At 35.6% G+C, this 22,149-nt stretch overlaps 1 protein-coding gene across 1 annotated transcript in view; it reads right to left on the bottom strand.

Annotated features, from left to right (window-relative positions):
• Window positions 1–20,058, bottom strand: part of sema4c (sema domain, immunoglobulin domain (Ig), transmembrane domain (TM) and short cytoplasmic domain, (semaphorin) 4C) — a 73,193-nt gene extending 53,135 nt beyond the window's left edge. The window contains exon 1 of the mRNA XM_051109665.1: window positions 19,580–20,058. The gene's annotated coding sequence lies outside the window, so the exon portion shown is untranslated. The remainder of the gene's footprint in view (window positions 1–19,579) is intronic.
• Between the last annotated feature and the right edge of the window lie 2,091 nt (window positions 20,059–22,149).

The raw sequence follows: 22,149 nt of genomic DNA, 5'->3' as shown, positions 1-22,149 counted from the left end.
TTTTGTTTTATCACAATATAAAACTAGATGTCTCGTTAGTGGACATTTCATTGTGATAAACTTTGCCATTCGAAATTACCACATTATTCTCAAGGACCTTTCTCACAATGGCCGTAATTATATAGTGCAGCAAAATGCAAAGAGAACGAAAACGACAGATGGTGACTGCATGAAAAACAACATTAAGTAATTTGGTTTACTTTCAATTGTTTAAAAATCAGCTGGTCTTGCATTAGTTCAGCTCTGCTATAAAACAATCTGCTCCCTCATTTTTTCGACAGCAGAATAAATAATATTCTCTTAATGACGCTTCAGTTTTCAACAGCAAGTGTTTGCGAGCCCTACGGACGTCCATGCGGGGTGAGAAAGGAGAGCGTGTGGGTCAGTTTTCCAAAGGTTACTGATATCTCAGCTGTGTTCGACGAGACTGGAGAAACCAGAATATTTTAGCTGAGTTTTATTCATGAGATATGAATAATAGAAAAATGCACATATCCATTTCAAATAAGTGCATACTGACATGCTTTATTGACCGTTAAGAATACGAAGGCTCACCTTTGCGCACATACACGCGCAGAGGTGAGGTAAGGTTGAGGTGAGCTCATATGTTTACCCTGAGACTCCGTCCCGAAGGGAACAGTAGAGCTGCTACACATTATAATGAGGAAATACTATGGTATCCAGTTGATTACCACAGTCTCTAATGCATCCTAATACACCTTTTCACACTGTATAAAACATCACATCATAAAAGAAACATCATTGGCTCTAATTACGACATGATGACATCAAGCCTTTGGGATAAGCCTCACATGCTGGTTCTAATTGCAATAATTCTCACATATGGCTGCTGCTCTACAATGAATCAATGTTTCTATTTAAACATCAGGTAAATAGTTTGATGGCAGTCTGTCAGCGTAAATTAGCTAATGCATTCAGTGAATGTTAATTGAAAGTAAACCAGCTGCCAGTTGTTTATCGTTAAAATAAATGAGGTACACGCTATCTTAAGGTTAATTATGATACATTGCGATCTGAAACATTCATGCAGATACGCAGCTGGAATTGTCCAAAAAAAAACATAATATAACAAGCAGAGTAAATCGATGTGGATAAAAGAATTATAGACTGACAGTGATATTGAACGAATCTCACGAAATGTGTCCAGGTCATGTTTGACGGCAAATTAAGTTACACACTGTTGTTCAAAAGTTTTGGATTGGTAAGAATAATAAAATAAAAAAACAATAATATTGTGAAATATTATTACAATTTAAAATAACGGTTTTGTATTTTAATATACTTAAAAATATAATTTATTTCTGTGATGCAAAGCTGAATTTTAAGCATCATTACTTCAGTCTTCAGTGTCACATGATCCTTCAGAATTTATTTTAATACACTGATTTATTATCAATGTTGGAAACAGTTGTGCTGCTTAATATTTTTTTTGGAACCTTTTCAATTTATTTTAAATATACATCTTTTCTACTTTTTTTTTTTATATCAATTTAACACATCCTTGCTGAATAAAAGCATTAATTTTTATCAGAAAAAGAAAATGAAAAAAATTACTGACCCCAAACTTTTAAACAGTAATATATATTGTTAAAAAAAAATAATTTAATCATGTGACACTGAAGACTGGAGTAATGTCTGAAGAAAATTCAGCTTTTTAAATTGCAATAATATTTCACAATATTACTGTTTTTTTTTTTTGTATTTTTGATCAAACAAATGCAGCCTTGATGAGCATAAGAAACGTCTTTAAAAAATATATTAAAAAATCGTACTGATCCCAAACTTTTGAACAGCAGTCTACTGCATTTAATGAATAAAAAAATGTAAAAATACTTTTTTAATATATTCAATTTGAAATATTTTTTAAATATTTTTTTATGGAATACTAAATGTTTATGGAATACTAAATATACTACTATATATTACTAAGGTATATAATTCTAAAATTATTATTTTAAATTAAATGTAATTTGTAGTTTAAAAAAATATATATATACACATGCATATTTACATGCACATAAAATCTTTTAATTTTAGTGTGAAATATGACCTGAACGTATTTTTGTGGGCTTCAACCTGGTAAATTTAAGATATTTCTTTGTGTTTTCATACACCACACACAGAATATAAGAGTACAACTGAGCTTGTGAGAGCCAGAGAGTGACAAGGAGCAGACATGAAAGAGACACAGACTACTAGAGTAAAGAAAAAACAGAGGGAGGGCAGATGGATGACACTCTGAAAAAAAAAAACAGCAGAGGAAACAGAACAAGAACAGAGAAAAGGTGAGACACAGAGGGTGAGGGTGAAGGCAAGATATACCAGAGACACAGAAAGATGTATTGCATTGAAAGAGACTGTGAGAGAGAGTTGCAAAGAAAGAAGGGAAAAGCAAATGAAGTCCACAGAGGGAGCGCCGGGAAGGGAGAGGAAGTTCTCTGTGGACACAGATGAGGTCATATTTATTAATAACACCATTACTAATACAAACAGGCAGGCCGACGTGTGCACAGACAGGGACGATTTTAATGGGACAATATGCACATGTAAGCATGTGTGTTTGTGCCTGTGTTCCCCTGTGTATGTGTGTGTAGACGTTTGTTTAGTAGGACACGTTGCCCCTGTTATAACTCAGCAGGGTTGGTCTGTCAGAGAACACTGCATAGAGAACACAGAGAAAGAAAGACAGAGAGAGACACACAGAAAAATAGAGGTTACACAGGGCCATGGTGGCGGTTGGGAGCTTGGATGGATTAGAGGCACATCTGTCAAAAGCTAACAGAAACAGAGAGAGAGACAGAGAGAGAGAGTAACTCATATACTGCGGTCTTACTGCCAACTGCACATTTTACTGCTGTGATTAAGAATGTCAAAAGTACTGTAACGGTACTTCTGCACTAAGTCGATACTAAAATAAAACAAGACATCACTTTTTGTGCAGTATCTGTACATACTGATTTTAAACACTAGCATGCATGCTCTGGGAAAGCACTCAAACTATATATATGTATATATATAAAACAGTTGCACTGCTTAATTTTTTTTTGGAACCTGTGATACTTTTTTAAAAAGAGCAGCATTTAAAAAAAAAAAAAAAAAAAATTATATATATATATATATTTTTTTTTAATGAAACCTTATTTTGATGAAACCTTGAAAAGGTTATTGTATATTGTAAGGAATATTGTAACATAATACAATATATTGTAATATAAAATAAATTTCCATATGAATATATATATTACAATATCTGTTGGCTTTTCAAGGTTTCATCAAAATAATATCTAAACGCCATACTGTTTACAATAAATACTTAGTATTTAAAAAAAAATGATAGTATTTTAGTAAACTTTGTATTTAAAAAACTGAAAAATTTATATCTATATCTATCTCTCTCTCTCTCTCTCTCTCTCTCTCTATATATATATTCTTTTAACTTAGAAAGAAACATAGATTCCAAAAACAAAACAACAAAAACTATATATATGGTCTAAAACTATATAACTATAACAAAAACTAACTATATATATATATATTATTTTTTATTTATTTTTAACTTACAATCCTGAAAAAAGTATTACAGGTTTTTATATATATAATTTAATATATTTTATTTATGTACATTTATCAATGTCTTATAGAGTTTTTCAAAAATATGAATAAATATAAATCAAATAACTAAAACTTATTGCAAATATATTCATGTAAATCTATTTCAACATCTATATTAGTAATATATTTGGGCCATTTAATGGTGTATGATGTAATGTTGGAACATAATGTGAAATACATAATTATTTAATGAAGTTAAATTACTTTTTTTTTTTGCCAAGTAACAAATAAATCAAATATAGTCCATTATACGTCAGTAGCTGTTTTTCCAATGACCAGTTGTATTATTTCATTTAATTTTTAAATGGACTTAAAATTATAGCTTTTACATCACTATTTAAAAAAGTCACTAATGGTTCTGACCAGAATGGTACACTTAATGTCCATGAAGTCCATGAGAGCACAATGTCCATGCAAAGTGCACTTTCTCTGGTATTGATAATTGAAATTTTCGTACCATGACAAACAACAGTAAACCAGATTTCAGGGAAGTTTCAAGTCAAGTTATTCCAAGTCATCAGAGCGACCACTAAAGCAGTCTCACCTACAGCTAAAGGTTGTGTATCACTCTCTCTTTCTTTTCAATAGACTCTCAGTAGATAAGGATTGAAACTCTATCTCTGTTCTATAGGGCCTCTAGTCCTGTCTTCTCTTTGGTAATGGATCTCTAATAGGTAAAGAGCTGAGAAAGAGGAAGCAGAGGCCCCGTTTCTGTTTTACTCAGCGGATCCCATGTAGACGCTCTCAAACCTTCTCCGGCCTCGGTCTAAATTCATTTAGAACCACTTTCGGTCAACGGCCAGCTAATAAACTGCTGGTAAATGTTGCTAAGTTTAAAAGCCGCTATTAAAATCCGCAACGGACCCAGAGCCAATCAATGACTGTGAAATCTTTCAGTGCAGCTAGCTCACGTCTCACGTCTCGCTTCTCGCGCATCTTTAAATTGATATGTTCAGGGTGCGAAGTGATTCGGTTACAGGCGAGTCGGCCCTTTCAAATGAGAATATATTTTCCGTTAAGAGGCGGAATGAAAATAAAATTTCAGAGAGGCATGAAGACACACAAAGAGAGATGAGAGAGAAGGCAAGGATGGGAAGAAGTACACCACTGGGATGGCCTGGGGTCAGTGCCTTGTAGTGAAAAACAAAAGAAATAGGAAAAAGCTGCACAGAGGTGAAGAGCACTTCAGGTCTCCTCCTGAGAGGATGAAGGCCACCTGTGCAGCATCCTTGATTACACTAGTAACAAGTGAAGCCAGACACACACAAGCTCGAAGTCAAACCAATACCCGAATGAGTCATTCCACAAACTTAATCTCTGACAAGACAAATTAGATAAACTGAACACATGATATGTAATGAGATAATGCATGTTCATGTATATTATTAGTATTCCAGTACTCTGGAAATGGTCCATTCCCATTGGTCAGTTGTGACATTCTGTGGCCAAATATTCTACCTGTATACCTGTAAATTAAGTTGTAATGATACATGTATTCGTACCGAACCGTCCCGGTACGGGCATCTCAGTTCGGTCCATGAGGCCTTACAACAAATACAGGCAATTCACCCTCAATCCAGAAGGGGGCGCCCACAGTAATTCAACACTGCTTGATAACCGCCAGCAGAAGAACAGCTTGTTCATGTATCTTATCTTTCTCATTTGGCACAAATCCAATATTTCCATATTTGCGATGCATCCAAATGCTAAACTATTATTTATTATGTAAATTATATACTTTGTAGTTCAGTTGCGTTCTAACAGTGACTCAGTGAGGTGGGCGCGCTGATGTTTGGTTCACTGTTTTATTTTGATAAACTGCGTTGTCAAGTTAGCAATGCTAGAAGCCTGGAACTGATATGTCTTGTGTTTGTGTGCGCCGGCGCGATTACTTCAACTTTTCCTCATACCAGCAAAATCAACTTAAACAAAAAACAAATGTCACTTTCTGCCAATTGAGTTTCCTTTCTGTCACAACACTGAACTGAAACTCAGCAAATATAGGCTACGTTACATGTCGCACAGTTTTTCCCCTTGTCTATCAGTTAACTAAATTAAATATATTTCAAGTATTTATTCCTTGTATGTATATATGTACTGCAGACTTTATAGCCTATATAAGACATTAATTTGATATAATATTTAGTATTTTCACGTTTAAAATAAATGAAAAGAAACCTAGCATTTTTTTTCCTGTTGTACCGAAATCGTATCGAACCGTGACCCTCGAACCGAGGTACGTACCGAACAGTGACATCTGTGTACCGTTACACCCCTACTGTAAATGTTAAATTTGTGCTAGGATACCAATTTCCTACACTGTAAAAAAGTGCAGAATCAATTTTCAGTTTCTAGTAAATATCAAAAATTCAGTGTGTTATGGCAAGTAACATCAATGAACTGAATGTGAAAATTTGAAGTAGAAAAGCTGAAATAGTATTTTCTTTAACATACTTTAACATACTCCAATAATCTAATGCAAAATATGAGTATTCATATTCATATAGTCAAACTATCTCAAATCTAATAAGTAAAAAAATACAAATATATACAATGTATATACACAGTTCAGGTCAAAAGTTTACATACACCTTGCAGATTCTGCAAATGTTAATTATTTTACCAAAATAAGAGGGATCATACAAAATGCATGTTATTTTTTATTTAGTACTGACCTGAATAAGATATTTCACATAAAAGACGCTTACATATAGTCCACAAGAGAAAATAATAGTTTAATTTATAAAAATCACCCCATTCAAAAGTGTACATAAGCTTGATTCTTAATACTGTTTTTACCTGAATAAGCCACAACGGTGTTTTTTTTTTTTTTGTTAGTTGTTCATGAGTCCCTTGTTTGTCCTGAACAGTTAAATTGCCTGCTGTTCTTCAGAAAAAATCCATTAGGTCACACACATTTTTTGATTTTTCACAATTTTTGTGAAATTTACCCTGATCTTCAAATTCAAAAAGTTTTCACCCCCAGCTCTTAATGCATTGTGTTTCCTTCTGATGGATCTCAAAATCATACAGTCGTTGGAAAGTGTTCAAATACACAAAAATAGAGATAACAAACTTATGAATGGTAATGTATCTCTCACTCTCTAGACAGACAGACAGATATTGACCAACATCCATAGCTTAACCGATATATTGTGCATCCCTAAAAATAGCAGAAACACTGGCAGTTACATTCCATCGGTACTCCAAGACACCCGATCCGTTTGATCAATGCACATCATATACGTGTTATACAATCCAGCACTAATATGTAAGCCAAACCTGAATCTCCAGGTACAGACTAATGGAGTGAAGCGCTGCAGATTAGCCATGACAGCCCTGAGCACAGCTTAACCCACCACAATAACCACGCACACAATACTGCTTTGTTAGGCTGGGAGGGGAACCCCACCAACACAACAATACAAGTGCACACACAGCGTCACACGGCGATCACAACCACAACAGCCATGAGACTCACTCTGTCAGACAAACACCTACACACGCAGCAAGTGTTTTAATGGTAAGCCTGCGTTATTAATTAAATAAAAGCTCCCTGAGGGAGAGGAGGGGGTGTGTGGATTGTGTGAATTTAATCAGCACACATTCAATAACAGCATCAGAAGGCTGGATGGGCAGACAGAAAGAGAGAGAGAGAAAGAGAGAGAGAGGTAATGTCATGCGTAGTGCACTCTTTCAACGTGTGGCATGATGCGACGCAACAAAACTAGATCACATTATAATCAAGTGAGTGGGGAAAACTAGATCGCATTTTAATAAATGATACAGTCTATACTGCAAGCAAGCAAAGCAATGCAAAAAAAACCACACTGCATTCATTATAATTAATAAAGCAGTCTATACAGCATCCAAGGGCTGATTAAATTAAAAATAAATCACTAAAAAACTAAAATCAATGCTTTGCAAATCTTAAAAGCCAGTAAATTTTGGCATGACAACATCATAATGTACAATAAAAAACGGTCTATTTCAAGTCATACATATATACATATATGTATATATATATATATATATATATATATATGAAAAAGCATGCATTCTTAAAACTAAAATAACACATGCTATCTATACAATGTTGATATCTGCCATTAACCAATTTTGTGTATTTTTCAATCAGAAACTGCTAGCAAATTTCACAAATAATTACAAAGAAACAGCAAACAACATATTGAATGAAACATGACATTTTGAAGTATAGAATAACTGAAATACTACTTTTGTATAAAACATACTTCAATAATATTATTCAGTAATAATAATTTGTAGACCAAATTTCAAGTGAATTGTTTAAATGGCTTAAGAAGGGTATGAAAAATGTTAGAAAAAAGTGGAAACCCGTAAAATGGAGAGGTTGATTTCCATTAGATTCACTGGTACTCCCTTTAATTGGTTTAGATGTTATTTATCAGGTCAAACTCAGGTTGTTCAAATTAAAAATGTCAAATCATGGCTATTTCAAATTACTAGTGGCGTGCCTCAGGGCTCAATTTTGGGCCCTTTTCTGTTTATTATTTATTTATTGCCTTTAGAACAAATCTTTCGTAAATTTGGTATAAATTTTCATTGTTATGCTGATGACACTAAGCTCCATATGCCTTCAAAGCCTAATTTAACATTATCACCTTCTCATTTGCTTTGTTTATCTGAAATTAAATCATGCACCCATTATACTTAAAGCAGTCTATATGGCACCCAAGGGTTGATTAAATTCAAAATAAATCACTACAAAACAAAAATTCTTTTCAAATGTTAAAAGCAAGTAAATTTAGGCATGACAACATGTACAATAAAAAAAATTCTTCACAAACAATATTTTCATATATATATATATATATATATATATATATATATATATTAGAAAGAGATAGATAGATAGATAGATAGATAGATAGACAGACAGATCTTACATTACTAGTGGCGTGCCTCAGGGCTCAGTTTTGGGCCCTCTGCTGTTTATTATTTATCTATTGCCTTTTGGACTTCCATAAATTTGGCATTAGATTTCAGCTCTATATGCCTTCAAAGGCTAATTCAACATTATCACCGCCTTCTCTTTTGCTCTGTCGTCTTACATGTAATTTCCTTAAGGCTACTAGTGACAAAACTGAAATTTTATTAATAGGTAATAAATCAAAACTTCTTTGCAAATCTCTAGTTGTAGTCACTCACTTACAGATTCAGATGAAGGATTTACATTTTGGCTAACAAGGTTCCTTAAATGTGAAAAAGAATCTACATTTATTAATTGGAGTGCCACCTTCTATCCAATTCACACAGCATCCTTTTGACATACGGCGTATATATGCCAAATTTACGACTTTGGAGGTTGAATACCAGGTGAGGAACTGGCACTGATGCATGGGAATGCTAACGAAAAGCTCTCTTCAGGAATTACAGATGTTCTTGACACCGGTTGTTCTGTTATGACACGACAGCTATATTGCTCCCATTACGATTAACAAGAGAACCTGCACTGCAAACATGCATTTGTGATGTAGCAATGGTAGCGATGCAGTTTTGTTGCTTTGTGTCGCCTGTTCACAGCACGGAAGGCGTATTTGAGGGTTGGAGGGAAAAGAGAAAGGGCAGAAAGGTATTCGTGGGACCAGGTCTGTTTCTCCCACCCGTCTTTCTCCATTATTCGTCAACCTCTTTTAAAGGGATGCTTTATTGATTTTCTCATGCGTGGTGGAGCCATGGCTTACCGGGGGGTTTTCTCTGTCTCTCTTTCCCTCTCTCGATCTCTCCGGCTGTTTCGCAGCACTGCTATACAATCATAATAAAAAGAGTTTCTCTCTCTATGGCTGCCGTTTTTTTTTTGTTTTTTTTTGTGAGAAGGAACTTTGCTTAATAGGCGCAAAAAATAAGCTCCTAGATAAACTGTTCCATGTGTGCTGGAGAGGTGAGAGAGAGAGAGAGAGAGAGAGAGAGAGAGAAAGAGTGAGCAAGGCAAAGGAAAAGAGAGAAAGAGCAGGCAGCACGTGGAAAGGGTCTATTACAAACACACAGGAGCACTCGGCATGAGGATCTAGGAGAAAAAAGACTCACTGGAGGGAAAAGAGATGGAGAGAGGAGCAGAAAGAGAAGGAGTGACTGAGGAGATTGATGCTGTATTTGCTGTCTGCTGGTTCACCGTTATCTCTGTTTCTCAGGTCCAACGTTTATGGGTGCTCCCATGCTTTGCTCCTCTATCTTCCCCTCTCTCTTGGAAAGAAATTCTCTCTTTCTCAATTTCCATTTAAAGTACTTTGCATACTATATTGCCAAAGCATCAATATGAAAAAGAGGGAGAAAAATTTGAAACAAAAAATATTAACAAAACAAAACAAAAAAATATTCAAAAATAGAATTAAATTTAAATAAAATTAAATAAATAAAGACTAAACAAACATTCTATGAATAAAGAAATTGTTCATCTAAATTCTTATTTAAAAATTCAATATAATTTATTTTTAAATAAATTAAATATATAAATGAAAATACAATAAAATTTAAAATACTTTACATACTATATTGCCAAAGCATCAGTATGAAAAAGAGGGAGAAAAATTTGAAACAAATTTAAAGTACTTTACATACTATATGTCCAAAGCATCAATATGGAAAAGAGGGAAACAAATTAGAATAATAAAATAAAACATAAAAATAGATAAAAATTCAAGTAAATTATATACTATATTGCCGAAGCTTCAATATGAAAAAGAGGGACAAGAATTTGAATACAATAAAACATAAAAAATAAAATAACATTAAAAACTCTAGTATACTGCTGAAGTATGAATAAGAAAAAGAGGAAGAAAAAATAGAATAAAAAAATCAAAAATAAAATAGCAATAAAGAAAGACAGAATGGAATAATAATAAAGGAATAATTCACCCAAAAATGAAAATTCTGTCATCATATACTCACCCTCATGTCACTCCAAACACAACATATGATTTTATGAGAAATATCCTAGCTACTCTTTTCCATACAGTGATTGTGAATAAAGACTGGTGCTGTCAACCTCCAAAATGACAAAAAGCACCATAAAAGTATCCCGTTCCATGGAAGAATAAAGTCATACAGGTTTGGAACAACATGAGGGTGAATAAATAATGATAGATTTTGTTCATTTCTGGCTGGGCTATAGCTTTAAGAGTCCTCTATAGCACAGACAACTAGAATATGATGATCGAAGTGGTTTCTGAGGGTGTGCAGCTAAAATATGAATTCTGCAGACGCACTATGAACTATCCTCCCCCAGTAGTATTTGCATTTGATCTCTCTCTATCTTGCTTTTTTATATCAGCTCTCTGTCCTCTCTATCTGCATTAGTATCTTTCTTTCTGAGTGACAGAGCCAGTGTGGCGGCGTGTGAGAGGCGCAGCAGGAGGTGTGCAGCATGTAGCGAACCAGGGTTAAAGGTCGTCCTGCAGAAGATGGGGGAGGGTGAGGGGCTAAGCGTTCGCACACACCGCCTCACCAGGGTCTAATGGTCCAACAGCCTCGCTATTGTTACTCCATCCTGTGGGTCTTGCACATCTGGGGGGGATCTGCTTTGGGGATCAAGCTGTAGAAACGGGCACAGAAACCTGCCTTACACCAGGAGGCAGCGGTGTTGGGGTGGTCCGGGCCTGTGCGGGGAGGTTTTTTTGTGGACGTATCTCCCGAGGGAAGGGGGGGGAGGTTAAGGGAAGGGGGCCGAGCCCAGCTGTGGAGCCATTTCCCTGGCTGTGTTTCTGGCCCAACGGCAACACACAGCCACTTTTATTGTGTGCGTGAATGCTGGAGTGCTTGAATGTTTGTTCCTCTGGTGTTTCCTGCTGCTAACGATTCAATCTTTAAGTCACACGGGAAGGAATTATGGGCGAAACAATGCCAAAATGAGCTAGATTACTACTTTTTCTGAAGAAAAAACCTTTTTCTGAAATGTAACACGTATTGCTAGTGCACGTGGTTGAAAGTTGCAATTGACATAGAATAGACATTCTGATACGTTTCTAGGGGGTTGCTATGTGGTTTCTTACTGTCAACAGTCAAAAAAGAGACGCATACCCAATCATCTAATTGCTAATAATCTAATTACTTGAACAAAATAACATTGGACTCCACTGACTTTTACTATATGGACAAAAACACATAATAATGATGTAAATAATGATTCAATTCTCGTTTTTAAGTAAACTATCCCTTTAAAAACTAATTCACATCGCAACAAGGCACATCATTCATGCACAATATGGAGAAAAAAATTGAGTTAAAGTAAAAAAAAAAAAAAAAAACCTTTCCACAATTTTTGCAATTTGCAAAAATTCTCAAATTTTCAATTTTAGGCAAACTATCTCTTAAAAAAATAAACGCACATCTCAAAAATGCATATCATTCATGCACAACATGGAGAATTTTTTTTTTTTTTTTCGCAATTTCTGCAATTTGCAAAAATTCTCAAATTCTCATTTTTAAGTAAATTATCCCTTTAAAAACTAATGCAAATCTCAACAAGGCACATCATTCATGCACAATATGGAGAAAAAATAAAAACAAATTTTTCGCAATTTCTGCAATTTGAAAAAAATACTCAAATTCTCATTTTAGGTAAACTATCCCTTTAAAAACTACTGCGCATCCCAACAAGTCACAACATTCATGCACAAAATGGAAAAAAATAAAAACTAATTTTTCACAATATCTGCAATTTGCAAAAATTCTCAAATTCTCATTTTTAGATAAACTATCCCTTTAAAAAACGAATGCACATCTCAACAAGGCATATCATTCATGCACAATATGGAGAAAAATATATATATATATTTTGCAATTTTTCCAAGTTGCAAACTGCACAATTTTTCGGTTTCAAATTGTTACTGTAATTTAAAAAAAAAAAGCTTGATGTGCTTGTTTGTAGGGCTGCACAATTTGGCCAGATCTTGTGATTATATGTCAATATGGCTATAAAATAATAATCATCATCATTATTATTATTATTACTAATTAAAAATCTAAAAACAATTAAATAAAAAAATATTAATAATACTTTTGTAATATTTCACATTAAAATAATTTTATAAAAAATAAAATAATTTTATTTTGCAACTGTAGAATTACAATACTAATATATATAGGGGGCGGGATGGGATTGGAAAAGCTCCGCTATGGGCACCAACCTAATATTTATGGTTTACTTCGATAGAAATCCACAGGAAAGTCTTAAAAAAAATCTCTTTTGTTGATAAGCGTTTCTCATTATAAGTATGGGAAGATGGTTTGTGCATTTTGTGTTCCCAAATGCATGTTAAAGCGACTCAATCTCAGTGCAGATGCAGAGATGGAGTTTATGTTGAGTAGCACCGAGCCGCTCTGAGACATTGCAAACACCGGCAGATAATGAGCAGCCCATATATCTTACAATTGCAGCTTTTGTTTAATAATCGCACTAAGCCGTATCTCAATTTTGATTTTCTTTTGATTGATCATGCAGCCTTAATGTCTGTATAGCACAAATGGTGTGGGACGAGTTACACACTTAAGTTTAATGCTTAGGCTTACAGGTTTGCTCAAATCCTAGAACCACTAATGACACAAACCGTAAAGTTTAAACACCCTTCAAACACTTCTCGGTGCAGATGGGCTTTAAACATTGCAACGTTCACATACAGCCAGAGTTGAAATCAGTACCAAACATTCTCTGAAAAAGGCCTGAGATTTCACCGTTCCAGCACCGTTGTGTGCAACAATACACTTAAGCAAATACATTTGGCTTTTGGGGAGAACAAAAACACCCATTAATTCTGGGCAAAGGGGGATATGAAGCACCCAAACCAGATGTGAGCTCAGTAAACAACCTGAGCCCGAGATGCATTAGGGCAAACATCTGTTAGGAACGCGCAAGGAGAAGAGAGCGAGAGACTGAAAAGAGCACAGAGGGAGGAGAAAGGCTGCACTTGCTCAAAGCAAAAGCACAGACATGTGACTGTGCTTCTAAATAACATTTCTGTAAACACAATTTCCAAAAGGACATTTGGAAATGGCTCACACAAAAGCAAATCATTGACCGGCTCTTTTAATGCAATTCAGTTCCTACCTGTGGCTGCCAAGCTCTGAATGGCCAAAAACAAAAATCTGATCCTAATTTTAGGACGGACTAGAAGAAAAGCCACGCAAACACGAACGCATACACTTGCGCTCATACATATACAACAAATGCACAGCTTGAAAAAATCACTGGCAGAGCCTGCGGGGAAGGACACCGAAATAGCAGATGGTCGATACTGGTCATTTGCTAGCAAACGAGAGGGCCTACGCTCTCCACCTTTCCCCTTTGCGAGGCCTCCATATGCAGCTCGTAAAAGACACGCAAAACTGGCCTGATGGATCCATCTCAGCACCGGGAAAACAAGCCCCAGGGCGGAGGAAGCGAAACGAGGTGAGGGAAACGCTACCGAAAATGGCATTCATGGCCTAATGAGCAACACTGAATCCATTTTAAAGGGACAGTTCAGGAAAAATGAAAATTCTGGCAAGAAAATACTTGTAGAAAGAGTGTGGTCTGTACAATGAAAGTCACTGGGGTCCGGTATCATTTTGGACGCCGTTGACTTTCATTATACAGACATCAGTCTTTCATTGTATGGATAAAAAAACTTTTCTGGTCCTTTTCTGCTTTGCAGCAGTTTTGTTAACTAAAAATAAAACTATTAAAGATGCAGTAGGTAATACTGACAGCCTCCTCCTCCTCAGACACGGTTGTCAGTTTGAGGACACAAAACACAAACGAGCACAACTGACAATGGAAGGCAATGAACCATACACTAAGTTTATGAGTTGATTAATCTGAGGTTTAATATTCCTCTGCTCACAGAGCTTTTTAGATGGATGCTGAGGCTTTTTAGTTTGGGCAGAATCTCCGATCTCTGAGCCAGTACATTTGCTGCACTTCATGGCTTCAGTACGCTGTGTTTTCCAACAACTGGCAACCCAGAATTCGAAATACTACTGGTTAAGCCGGCAGTGGTCAAAAACAGACATTCCGACACGGAATGCACATTTTCAAAGTAAAATAACTGGCCAAAGCATTGTTTTTCAGAGAAACAATGCACTGTAAAAAAGTTTTTACCAGTTTCAAAAACTTAAAAAAAGTTAAATTAACTTAAAATTACAAGTCATTTCAACTCGTAAGTTAAATCAACTTAAAAGTACAAGTCATTTAAATGTATTTTATTGTAGTGAGTTGAAATGACTTGTACTTTTAAGTGATTTAACTTAAAATTTTTAGGCAGCTACTGAACTTACGTTTTTTAATTGAAAGTGGAGAAAAGTTTTACAGTGTGTGAATATTACATACAGCACCTTTAAAAATTGTTTTTGGTTAATTAAAATAAAGTGGAAATAAAAAGATGTATAAATACTGGATGAGACATTTAAACAAACAAAAAAAAAAAAGAAATTTTGCTTTGGCAACTAAATGAAATAAAATAAGCTAAAATAAATTTAAAAACTAAAGTCACTAAAATGAAAACTATAATAAAATAAATAAAAAATACAGATATAGAAATACTAAAAATGACAATAGCATAAAACAAAATGACTAAAACTAAAATAGAAAAAAGAAAGCTGAAAATATAAAAAATAAAATGGACATTTTGCCTTGGCAGCTAACTGACGTAAAATACTAAAGTATTAATTTGACATTTTGCCTTGACAGCTAACTGACCTAAAAAAGTTAAAGTTGAGGTACTAAAGATAGTAAAACTAAAACTGCAATAAGTAAATACAAATTAAAGATGATTTAACTTGATGTTTATTTAACTTCAAATTTTAAGGCAGCTGCTGAACTTACGTTTTTTAAGTTGAAACTGGAGAAAAGTTTTACAGTGTGTGAACTTAGCATATTTCCTAAATATTACATACAGCACCTTTAAAAATTGTTTTCGGTTAATTAAAACAAAGTGGAAATAAAAAGATATATAAATACTGGATGAGACATTTAAACATTAAAAAATTGAAATTTTGCCTTGGCAACTAACTGAAATAAAATAAGCTAAAATAAAACTATTATAAAAAAATAAATAAAGATATAAAATTACTAAAAATTACAATAGCACAAACCAAAATGACTACAACTAAAATAGAAAAAAAATAAAAAAAATTAAATTAAATATTTATAAATATTAAAGTATTATTTTGACATTTTGCCTTGGCAGCCAACTGACATAAAATACTAAAGTATTAATTTGACATTTCGCCTTGACAACTAACTGACATAAAATAAGTTAAAGTTAAGGTACTGAAGTTACTAAAACTACAATAAATACAAATACAAACTAAAGATATAGAAATACTTTAAAAATAACAAAAATCAAAACAGCACAAAACAAAATGACTTAAACTAAACTTAAAAAGACAGCTGAAAAAATAAAAATATATATTTATAAATAATGCTAAAATAGCACTGGCCTTCAGAAGACAGAAAGTTTAACTGATTTGAAATGACAGGAAAGAGTAAATGACAACACAATTTTAACTTTTGCCTGAACTATCACTTTAAATGTGTTTATCTTTCAAAACTTGATTTTTCTGAAACAGTCAAGTCTGTATCACTTTCACAGCTCTGTGCGGATGTGTTTCTCCACCTCTGGCCCACAGCTGCGCACACACACGCACAAACACACACACACACACACGCAAGCAGCATCACATCATTCCAATATGTGTAAACACACTGGGGGATGGTGGAAAAAAGCACTACCCTTAACACAAATGCACACAAGCTGGCCTTCCATCCACGCACACTCACGAACACACATGCAATCTCTTCTCTATTTGCAGTGCTGCTCTTAAAACACTCTTCCCCATCCCCTTATCTAAACATCACCCATGTCCATCCCCAGCCCCTGCTGTTTTCACTCAGCCGTTTTCAGCAGACAAGCCGTCCGCATGCGTCCACTTCAGATCACGGACTCGCCTTGACTGCATGACCTCCCTCCACTTTTACACATCTCTCTCGAGACCCACACACTCCTGGAGTACCATTGTGCTCATTACTAATACAGGTGCAAGCCAGAAAACAGAGACTAACTAGAGGCAGAGAGGAAATGGCATATAGGAGCGCACACTGATAGAGAATAATGAGGGTTCTAGTCGAAGGGGTCGCCGTCAATGCGCACGGCCACCACACATCAACTCCCAGCAGAGACGCGGGGACAAACAACCCTTGTACGGGCTTGAATAGGGAACAAACTTTACAATAAGCCAGAGGACGGAAGGTGTTACGCAATTGTGCTCGCCAATTGATTTCTATTCATTCGCCGTAGAAGCGGTTCAGGGACGCGTCACGTTGGTTAGCTGCATGCACTAATTGTGCCACTGTGTCCGCAAAACCGCACGATCATAACAAGACCCAAGGCCAGAACATTTGCTTCGTGATGTCAGGGATGTAATCCAATAATTCATTCATGTGATATGAGCTCCTGCAGGGGTTGATAGCGAGCGTTCGGGACGGCTTAGAAAAGAGGCTTTCCAATTCCGTACAGGTATTTCCGATTGCTCTGTGCACACGTTTTTGACACTGTAATATATTTTTGTTCTGGGAATTATGAGTGAACTTCCAACGATCTAATTAGCATGGATGGTTTATACCTGACATTTACCATGAATGTATCTTTACAGTCACATAAAAAGTCAAACTGTGACTTGGATCCAGTCAAACAGCTTTTAAAGCTCATGGATAGCACTTATTTTGGAATAAAAACACTACAAAAGTGAACACACGCAGCTGAAAAGACCTTTCTATCTGATTTGATTCTTACATTTGAGTAACTCAGTCATGTATAATTGTTTCTTTGAACCAAATCAAATGGGTTAATTTAGATGTTACTCTATGAAGAACATTTTTTTACGTTACCTAACCTCTCTTTAAAGAGCCTGAAATCAAAGTCTTGATTTTAAGAGTTGGTTTTGAACATTTTAGCTTAAACACTGGATGAATCCCTCATGTACTAAACTTTGTATGGGAATCTGTGTGTGTGCGTGATTCAGATTTAGCTACTATTGACTAAGGAAGGATGTGAGTCCATTGTTGCACAACAATGAGAAGATCTTCCCTCCAGGAGCCCAATTTGACTCTCAATGGGTTTGAGGAACATCTGGGCTGAAGGGGTGACAGTATATGGGCTCCCAGCAAGCTATTCCCTGCCAGTTGCATTTAATGCGAGAACACTGTCCAGGACAGGCTGGAAACAAACATGAATGGAGCACAATAATACAGTTATCGCTCTCTTCTGCCTCCACTGTTCATTAACAGACAATGACGAGAGCGTATGACAGCCCCACGTCACAATAATAAAGAGCTTTGTTAGAGGCTTCAAGTCTTCTCTATGCTTACAGACACAGCATGAATCACTATATTATAATGGATGTGATGATATACACTGACCTCACTTTCACATATACACACACGCAAGCTATAAAATCCCATTCGCATACACTTTTTGTCATTTTAGCGTTTTAATTAAGATGTAAATTGGACCATTTATGAACCTTGTAAGCAAACACACATTTCCTCTAAAACTTTGTATGTTTTAGGGATGTTTCACCCCAAAATTTATATTCTGTAGCCATTTGCTTACCACCAATCCAAATCTCTACAAACAACTGGTCCATGCAATAACAAAGAAGGGTAAATGAAGACGTCAAGCCCCGAGAACAACACAAAATTCACAAAAACGTGTTCTTTTAAAGTCTTCTGAACAAACAATAGCTTTATCTGACCAACAAACCAAATTTTAAGCTTAAAAAAGTTCTTACATCCATCCTTGCACTCTTTAACAAGTATGGCAGCTACGTCTGGTCTGATTCTGAGTTCAACTCATCGCAGTTAACAGCTCAAAAGAAGGGAAGATCACTAAATAACAACTTAAATTTCTGTGCTACTGCAAGATTTTAAATCATACATTAAAACTGACATCTTCAGTCACTTTTGTCTGTCAAAGCTGTGATCCAGACATTCTCCAAAATGTCTCCTTCTGTGTTCCACAGCGGAAAGTAAGCCATAAGTGCTTGGAACGACATGAAGGTGAGAAAATAATGACAGTATTTTTTTATTCTTAGGTTAACTGTCCCTTTGACCGTTTCACTGCCTGAATGAGCGCCCAGCCTATAACCACCAGTGTCCACTCCATGCTGTAATTACTGTAATCTCCAGTATGCAGTGCGCACTTATTTCATTATAGACAACCAGTCACTAGAAAAGAAGGAAAAGAAGGGAAAAGGCGCTCTGCCTGTGTCACAGCACAAAAACATCTGCCGGTGGTCAATCTGAAGCACGACTGTGTGGTTTTAAACACCACGTTAACGTATAATTTCAACAGAATATGCTCATCACATAGTACCTGTGTCACTGTGATTTTTTTTGTTCAGTCAATATTCCCTCAGAGATAGGCAAACCGTTTTATTGTCCTGTGAACGTGGCAGGAGCGATGTAATTGCACTAAGTAAAAAGTGCTGATGTTGTGCTTCAAATATATAAAACCCTACTACATATACAATAAACCGTCAGCGCTATTCACTCGCTCAATATGGCACGTAAAGATTTTAGTGTCTTATTTGTTTTCACGTTGAGATGTGCGTCCAATTAAAACCGCAATGCGTTTGCGCCAAGTTATATTCGCTAAAGTGACAAAAACATTTATTCCAATCCTCTTTAGTTGGGATTTTAAACTTATCTAAACAATATGGCAACAGTTGGAGCTCCGCCGACTGAATGACTGACTGACTTAATGACGGTATCAAATATCCTTTCCACCCCCATCGCTTTTACAATAAACGGCATTTTAAAAAACACTAATTATGTTACCTTGTGACGTCACTTTATAACAGAACACAACGCTGCAATAATACAACACTGCAATAAATCCAGTTGTATTTGTATTGGAGGCGTCAAACTTACCTCCGGCGAGTCAGTGCGTAACGCTCACGGGCTGTCAGCGCGTCCAAAAACGCTTGAAAACGCACACAGCGCTTGGGTCTTACAAGAGCACCATTTCAAAACGAGGCCAACAAATCCCACATTTTCCAAAGAAAGACTCAGCTCCTTGTGTTTTCCCGCATGCTTTCTTTCTTGACGGCTGGGAGAGCGAGCGAGCGGGCAAGCGACGCGATGGTCGGTGTCGGTTTACGCAGCAAGACTCTCTCCGTTCACTCCCTTTGTAGTAGTTCTGGAGAGGGAGGGTGTATTAAACCCGTCCAGATTCACTTATTCAAAGCGGTTCCCCTCCGTCTCAGCAACTTGAACCCCGCGCCCCTGTCCAAGAGAAGCTCTGTGAGAGAGACAAAGGTGCTTAGCGGATGGGAAGCGCAGCTCCAGTACGCCACACACACTGCACTGGAGGATATACTGCCTCCTGATGGGTATCGGTAAAGCGATGAGGCGGACCGGTGGCTCACAAAAGCACTACAAACAGGTCTCCGCCCCAACCTCCCCTGTCCTGTACGGGAACGGGGCCGGAATATCATCATAATCAGACGGAGTGAAGCATTTGTCATTCTCTAATGGACTTCAGTGCTGTAGACTACTACATTATTTTAATGACTTTTTCTAACACTTTACAGTATTAAAGTGTAAGACACATTACGGTATCCATGCTGTTAGCACCCATACAAGCTGTTACATGTACGGTTAACTGTAAGTTACTTTACCGTTAGGTCTACATATGTAAAGGTATTTTCGATTTAATAGGATAATACATGTGATTTTACAACCTAAAAAACCTTGTAAAACCTAACCTTTTTTTTTTACATTCAAAGCTTAAATAAGAGAAATATTGTATGTGCATCACATAATTGTAATAAATAGCATCGCTGTGCTTCACATTTAAATAAACAAACACTTCTCTTTATTGTTTTCAGCTGAAATACAATACCAGTAAAAAGTTTTTGAACTGTAAGATTTTTTACGTTTTTTTTTAAAGATCTGACTAGATCCAAGTCATTCTGCATTTATTTGATCCAAAATACAACAAAAACAGTAAAAATGAAATATTTTTACTATTAAAATAAATGTTTCCTATTTGAATATATTTTAAAATGTAATTTATTCCTTTGATTGCAAAGCTGAATTTGTAGCATCATTACTCCAGTCACATGATCCTTCAGAAATCATTCTAATATTTTGATCTGCTACTCAAAAAACATTTATAATTTTTATGTTGAAAACAGATTTGTTTTCAGGTTTCTCTGATGAATAGAAAGTTCAGAAGAAGTTATCAGAAACGCAAATCTTTTGTAATATTAAAAATGTCTTATTTTCACTTTCGATCAATTTAAAGCATCCTTGCTAAACAAAAGCATTCATTTATATGATTTCTTTCTTAATTTCTACTCAACTGTTTTAAATGTTAATAATAAGCATAATAATAAATGAAAGAAAATCAGCATATTAGAATGATTTCTGAAGGATCGTGACATTGAAGACTGGAGTAATGATGCTGAAAATCCATCTTTGATCACGGGATTAAATTACATTTCACAATATATTCAGATAGAAAGCAGTTATTTTAAATAGTAAAAATATTTTACAATATTACTGCTTTTGCTGTATTTTGGATCAAATAAATGCAGGCTTGGTGAGCAGAAGAGAATTCTTTAAAAAAAACAAACAAACAAACAAAAAACTTTTGACTGGTAGTGTACATGGTTTTATATGTGTGAAATGGTTTATAAAGAAATATGAAGTTATGAATTGAAATATACAGGCACTAAAATGCCAGCAGATAGATAGATAGATAGACAGACAGATATGCATGGGGTTATGATTAAAACATTAGTTGAAGCAGCAGGAAGCAAAACAACAAACGCTCAGATAATCCTTTATATTCTGATTTCAGTGGATTCAATGGATTACGGCCGTCTCTGCATTTTAACACTTGAATGGATCTGTCTGTCTGCATCCTCAGCTTAAAACACTCTATCATGTAATATATACTATTTAGAGATAAGCATCTTGCGTTTGCTAAAGCCAAAGGATTAACCTAAATTAAAAGAAAAGAGTATTTCAAAGGGTATGTCAATGTTTTTGTGGCATATATTTCTTTAGAAAAGCACATAACCAATTATACTTCATGCTTAGGACAGTCAAGGGACTGCAGCAGATCTGAATGAGGAGGGGCCTTTCTAGAACATTTAGAGTGTCTTCAGTTGACTAGACGGAGTCTTTCATACCTCTCAAACTAAACATGTATAACTGCAGTTGTGACACTCAATTATGGGCAGTGCTTTCTCTAGTGTAATCATAATGGAAATCTTCATTATACTTCTGAGTGGCACAGGCTACTTAAATAAAAGCCTCTTGCCCCAGAGGCCCCTCAGATTCACGAATAAAAGCCTTGAGTGCAGGCGCTGGCAACGGAGGAAGCATAGATATCATTTAGAATCTGTTTGGATGAGGATTTACTCTGGGAGGCGAATCGAATGGATAATGGACACCAGTCCACAGCAGGACCCAGGAGACCACAGAGAGAC

The sequence above is a fragment of the Labeo rohita genome, chromosome 5, assembly GCF_022985175.1.
Source record: "Labeo rohita strain BAU-BD-2019 chromosome 5, IGBB_LRoh.1.0, whole genome shotgun sequence".
NCBI classification, from domain to species: Eukaryota; Metazoa; Chordata; class Actinopteri; order Cypriniformes; family Cyprinidae; genus Labeo; species Labeo rohita.
Note: the sequence above shows the minus strand (reverse complement) of the source record. Positions and strands in the feature narration are given on the sequence as shown.